The sequence below is a fragment of the Eubalaena glacialis genome, chromosome 17 (assembly GCF_028564815.1).
Source record: "Eubalaena glacialis isolate mEubGla1 chromosome 17, mEubGla1.1.hap2.+ XY, whole genome shotgun sequence".
NCBI classification, from domain to species: Eukaryota; Metazoa; Chordata; class Mammalia; order Artiodactyla; family Balaenidae; genus Eubalaena; species Eubalaena glacialis.
The window spans coordinates 17,283,914-17,290,097 of record NC_083732.1 but is presented as its reverse complement, the minus strand read 5'-3'; the positions used below and the strand labels follow the sequence as shown (position 1 = coordinate 17,290,097).

Below are 6,184 nucleotides of genomic sequence, written 5' to 3'. Positions count from 1 at the left end.
TGAACAGCTAGACACAGGAACCACTGGTTGCAATAATGCAAGAAAACAAAACTATTGTCTCAGGAAAATAAAAGACATTTATTTATTTATTTTTTGGCCGCACTGTGAGGCATGTGGGATTATTGGTTCCCCGACCAGGGATCGAACCCGTGCCCCCCTGCAGTGGAAGCACGGAGTCTTAACCACTGGACCGCCAGGGAAGTCCAAAAGACATTTATATTTGATGTTAACCTAAACCAGGCATTAACCTGGGAGAATGCTATTCTAGTTCACGAAATATTTAAATTCAGCATGTATAATTTTATAGACAGATTAAGAGGGGAAAGAAAAGCAGCCAGCTCTTTGGTTGCTGGCAGGATTTTCTCAGCTAATTTGTATAAAGTACTTAGAACAGTGCTGGGTATATAGTAAATGCTCAAAAGATGTTAGCAATTATTTTCAGTATTGAGTAGAAATGTTATTGTTTAGTTTAGAAAAATTGTAAGTAATCTTTAAAGAGATGAGTAACCAGCTCTTTAAGTGAGCAAAGTGTCTTTTAGAAATTACATACAAATATCCATGCACATTAAAACTTTATCTAACATGTTAACTTCTTACATTTTCCCACCAAGCAGTTTTGGATAGTTCTCTTCTTACTCTCACTTCACGTTTTCCGTTTTAAAACTGATATTGATAATCTTTTTAGCCTTCTGAAAAACACATACCAAAAATTACCTGGAAAAGGCATAATGTTCTCATTCAAAGAAACTGGAGCTGGAAACATTCTTTAGTCCATCACTGGGACAAATGTTAAAGAGTATTTTGAAATGCATACCAACTAAACACATATATCTATAATAAAATTCCAGAAACTTTTCCTGCCTTGTATGTGTTTATAGCACAAGATGTATCTGAAACAGACGTGATGGTTTGAAGGTATACGATGTTTGGGTTTGGTCGATTCATTTCCCCATCTGAGTTTCAGAAGTGTCCTTATCCTTCCTTCACAAGCCTCTTGCACCTTGCAGACATCAGCCCACTTGTTCCTTGTTCTTGGGACAGGGTGACACTTCTTAGCAGATACAAAATGACTAAGTAACTTTTAGTAACGTCAATTGTGTGCCGGGTCATTAATACAAGACCACTTTGTGACCCTGCTCAATTCTTTTAACCCTTTCTTCTCTCCAAGGTGTCCCTTAGCTGGAGCACCAGCCACTATTAAAACATGATCATAAATCATGGTTATTTGTCCACTGACCCTTCTTACGATACCAAAAAAAAAAAGAAAAGAAAAGAAAAGAAAAAAAGGAAGCTCAGGCCTCACTTAGACAGCGTCTCTGCTCTTGATGAATCTTTATGGAACCTTATCTTATATTTTTAACAGCAAAGCTCAGGCTCTGTTTTACTGAAGCTGTTTATATATCTAATCAGAGTGGATCAGGAAATGTGGTTGACAGCATAGGGCTGCCTGAGAAACCTATTTGCTGGCCAGCATTAAGGCCACTTTTCAGCTTGAAGGCGTGATCAATGGAGTGTGTCTGAGGCTCTGTTTAGATTAGGGGAAATAACGCACTGGTGGCCACATGCATCCCAAGCAAATCATTTTCCCTCACGCGGGCTGCGGTGAAAAGCTTTCCAAGAAAGCGATGGCAGGATTAAACACAACCAGCCCCTCACGCGCCCCTCCTGTGGTGGTTGGCTGCAGGCTGGGAGGAGCCCGGGCTCCAGCCTGACTGGGGGGATGGCGCTGCAAGAGGCAGCAGCTCGCACTCTGCCCTACCGCTACCTAGCTGGGTGTCCCACGGCCAGCGATTGGATCTGTCTGAGGCTTTGTTTCATCACCTGCGAAATGGAGATGTATGAGTCAGGGTTCTCCAGACAACTCTCTCGCTCTATCTAGATCTACAAATATATCATATACATATATATGTATGTATATAGATACATACATGTATATATACCCCTGACTGGGGCGAGGGAGGAGGTACAGACGAGCTGAGGCACAGAACGACGCCTCGTCTTCAGCCTTCCTTCGCCTTCAGTCCTGGGTCAAGGTAAAACTGGAAGAGAGAGGTGTTCTCCAGAGGATTGCCCACTGACTGGCTCCAGAGGGAAACTGAGTCGGGGGCAAAAGCTTCTGACCCTGGGGCTTCAGAAGGGAAATGGAACTGAAGCAGAGGGGAAAAAGAACTACAATCCCCAAAAGACCATAAAGCGTCCACCTTACGCATGCGTAGGCCCCGCCCCAATTCAGTTGGCAGCTCTTTTCGCGCATGTGCTCTCCGGTCAGTCTTCTTCCAACCCCTTGTGCTCCCCGGCCGGAGTTGGTGCCTGGACCTCCTGCGACCTTCATCTCGGGTTGCGATGTTGCCCTTCTCTTTGCTCTGGGCGACTCGGCCTCTGCAGAGATCTGGTCAGCTGGTCAGGATGGCCATACGGTGCCAGCACAGCGAGGCGGCCCAGACCCAGACTGGAGAAGCAACCAAGGGCTGGTCAGGCCAGGAGAGTCTATCAGACAGTGACCCTGAGATATGGGAGCTGCTCCGGAGAGAGAAGGACAGGCAGTGTCGTGGCCTGGAAGCTCACTGCTCCAGAGAACTTCTGCCGCCGAGCTGCGCTGGAGGCCCTGGGGTCCTGTCTGAACAACAAGTACTCGGAGGGTCATCCGGGCAAGAGGTACTATGGAGGAGCAGAGGCAGTGGATGAAATCGAGCTGCCGTGTCAGCGCCGGGCCTTGGAGGCCTTTGACCTGGATCCTGCTCAGTGGGGAGTCAATGTCCAGCCCTACTCGGGGTCCCCAGCCAACCTGGCTGCCTACACAGCCCTTCTGCAGCCTCATGACCAAATCATGGGGCTGACCTGCCCGATGGGGGCCGTCTCACCCATGGCTACATGTCTGATGTCAAGCGGATCTCAGCCACATCCATCTTCTTCAAGTCTGTGCCCTATAAGCTGAATCCCAAAACCGGCCTCACTGACCATGACCAGCTGGCACTCACTGCTGGGCTTTTCCGACCTCGACTCATCATAGCTGGTACCGGTGCCTATGCTCGCCTCATCGACTACGCCCGCATGAGAGAGGTGTGTGACGAGGTCAAGGCACACCTGCTGGCGGACATGGCCCACATCAGTGGCCTGGTGGCTGCCAAGGTGATCCCCTCACCTTTCAAGCATGTGGATGTTGTCACCACTACCACTCACAAGACCCTTCGAGGGGCCAGGGCAGGACTCCTCTTCTACCGGAAGGGGGTGCGGGCTGTGGATCCCAAGACTGGCCGGGATATCCTTACACGTTTGAGGATCGAATCAACTTTGCTGTGTTCCCATCCCTGCAGGGGGGCCCCCACAACCATGCCGTGGCCCTAAAGCAGGCCTGCACCCGTTCCGGGAGTACTCCCTGCAGGTTCTGAAGAACGCTTGGGCCATGGCTGATGCCCTGCTAGAGCGAGGCTACTCGCTGGTGTCTGGTGGCACTGACAACCGCCTAGTGCTGGTAGCCCTGCGGCCCAAGGGCCTGGATGGAGCTCGAGCTGAACGGGTGTTGGAACTCGTATCCATCACGGCCAACAAGAGCGCCTGTCCTGGAGATCGAAGTGCCATCACACCTGGGGGCCTGCGGCTGGGGGCCCCAGCCTTGACTTCTCGATAGTTCCGTGAGGAGGACTTCCGGAAAGTTGTGGGCTTTACAGATGAAGGCGTCAACATCGGCTTGGAGGTGAAGAGCAAGACCGCCAGACTCCAGGATTTCAAATCCTTCCTGCTCAAAGGCCCAGAAACAAGTCATTGGCTGGCTGACCTCAGGCAACGGGTGGAGCAGTTTGGCAGGGCCTTCCCCATGCCTGGTTTTGATGAGCACTGAAGGCACCTAAGAAATGAAGCCCACAGACTGACGTTTATTCCTCTTCCCCCTACCTGGACAAGTTAGGGGTGGGGGTAACTGCCTATCTTCCAAGTTTTTGCTGGAGGAGGGGAAGGCCGCCCACTTAGGGGCAAAGGCAGGTATAGTTCCCCTTCCCAGAATTTGTAGCTGAGAAGGTTGCTTCTTGTCACAAGACTTAGAAGGAAGAGGCTTGGGGCTTTCTGCCCTAATCTCTCTCATTGTCTCAGTGTTATAGACTCCCTGCCCTCTCTTGGGGAGGGGGAGAGTTCCCCTTGTGAGCCAGAGGAAGGAGTGGGTAGGCACCCTTCTTTCATTTTTATCTAATAAAATGCTAACCTGCAAAAAAAACTAAAAAACAAAAAAATGTATATACATATATACATATATATATATGTATATATTTGTAGATCTAGATACATACATACATATATACACACATACACATATAATATCTACCCACTTATTTATATGGAGATTTATTTTAAGGAATTGGTGCATTTGGTTGTGGGGGGCTGGTGAGTGTGACGTCTGCAGGGCAGGCCTGGGGGCTGGAGACCCACGCAAGGGCTGATGCTGCAGCTTGAATCTAAAAGCAGTCTGGAGGCAGAATTCCCTCTTCCTCAAGGGAATTCAGTTGTAGTTTCTTAAGGCCTTCGACTGATTAGAAGAGCTCACTCACATTATAGAAGGTAAACTGTGTCACTCAAAGTCTTTGGATGTACATGTTAATCTCATCTAAAACATACCTTCGCAGCAGCATCTAGACTGGTGTTTGTTGGCCAAAAACTGGGTATCACGGGTACCACGGTCAAGCTGGTTGACACATAAAGTTAACCATCACAGGGGATCGTAATAATACTTTGTTCAGAGGGGCTTGGGGAAAGTTAAGTGTTAATGCCTAAAAAACACTTTGCAATGGACTCTGCGTCCCAAAATTTTCAGGCAAATTTGACTCATGCTTTAAGACTAAGTTTTAAAACATTCAAGAAATGTGCGTTACCATCAGGTAGAATTCAGCATGACCACGTGACAGCGTCTGCTTCAGACTCCTTTTCAGCCACACGGATGAGCCTCCAGCAATAAGCTTCAGAGTCCCCAGAAATTGAGGGGTGACACATTTGTAGCAAAGACATGTTTATAGGCTCATCGAATTTTTAAAATCTTACCTTCTGCTCTTGAAAAACAATAAAGAACCTTTGTGGTACAGTCAGTCAGCTTTTCGTGGGTGTCTTTATACCTTGTGGCCCCAATAATTTGGAACGTGGAGTAGTAAGTTAAGGGTTCATTTAACACTGTCTTACCCAGTGCTTGCCTCAGAGTTGGCAAAGGGCACTTATAAGAATGTGGCTTCCATGTACGTCTTTCTCTCTGTGGTATGAAATATGGCCTCACAGAAAACATCGTTGTTTCCATTTCAAGGTCCTTTTGGGAGCGGAGAAACTGGGCAGTTACTGGTGGAATGCTACCTTTCCAAGATTTATGAGGAGTCGTGGAGGGCTCAGTAAACTCGGAAGGTAGCTTTTGTATCTTGCAGCACTCAAGACTGATTTAATTTCAGGTCAGTCCTGGAAAGGCAACCACTATATGAACTGCAGGTTTATAAATTGCTCCTTGGAGCAGCTGACCTTGCAGGTGCGGGAGTCAAATGGAGCGGAAAAGTAGAGGAAGCTGGCAGATTGAGAATCTTGGTACACCGAGTGAGCATCCATTTCACCAAAACTGTAGTTTTCATCTGCCCCCCATTTTCACCCCCAAACCCCTTCTTTCCCTTGAGTTTGCCTCCTGCCTAAAATACTCATTTTTTTCCCCCCCCGTAAGATGTCAGATGGGCTAGTGAGGGAGAAACTGGATTATGCGACCATGGTATACAGGGTCTTCTAGATTTTCAAAGATGATTTCATGAAAATTCTGCTCCTGAGCTACTCAGAATAAGTAATATAAAGCCTAATTTACATCTCCTCTCACAGTAGAATCCCTGACGGGGATGTTAAAACAAACTGATGTCACTAAGAAAACAAAGCTAATATTCAGAAGCACTGGATTCTTACAGGAGCTAAAAATATGGTTTGGAGTCATAGCATTGATTAAGTCAGGCCTTAAAATCAGCAAGCAACACACAATGCTATTTGAAGAAAAGCACACATATCAGGATAAATCTCCCAACAATTTTTAGTCCCATTGCAGTGGAGCATTGTTTATGTGGGTGGTGGCAGCCTCTTTTCCCTTTTGTCACTTGGAATTATGCTGGACTGAACATTCGTGGACTGTGGGGGGACAGCCTCACCTTGGCGACAGGATGGTCACAGTAGTTTGAGAGGTATTTCC

General features: G+C 47.3%; 1 pseudogene; it reads left to right on the top strand.

Moving 5' to 3' along the window:
* Nucleotides 1-2,343: 2,343 nt before the first annotated feature.
* LOC133076942 (serine hydroxymethyltransferase, mitochondrial-like) lies at nt 2,344-3,961 on the top strand (annotated as a pseudogene).
* The last annotated feature ends 2,223 nt before the right edge of the window (nt 3,962-6,184 follow it).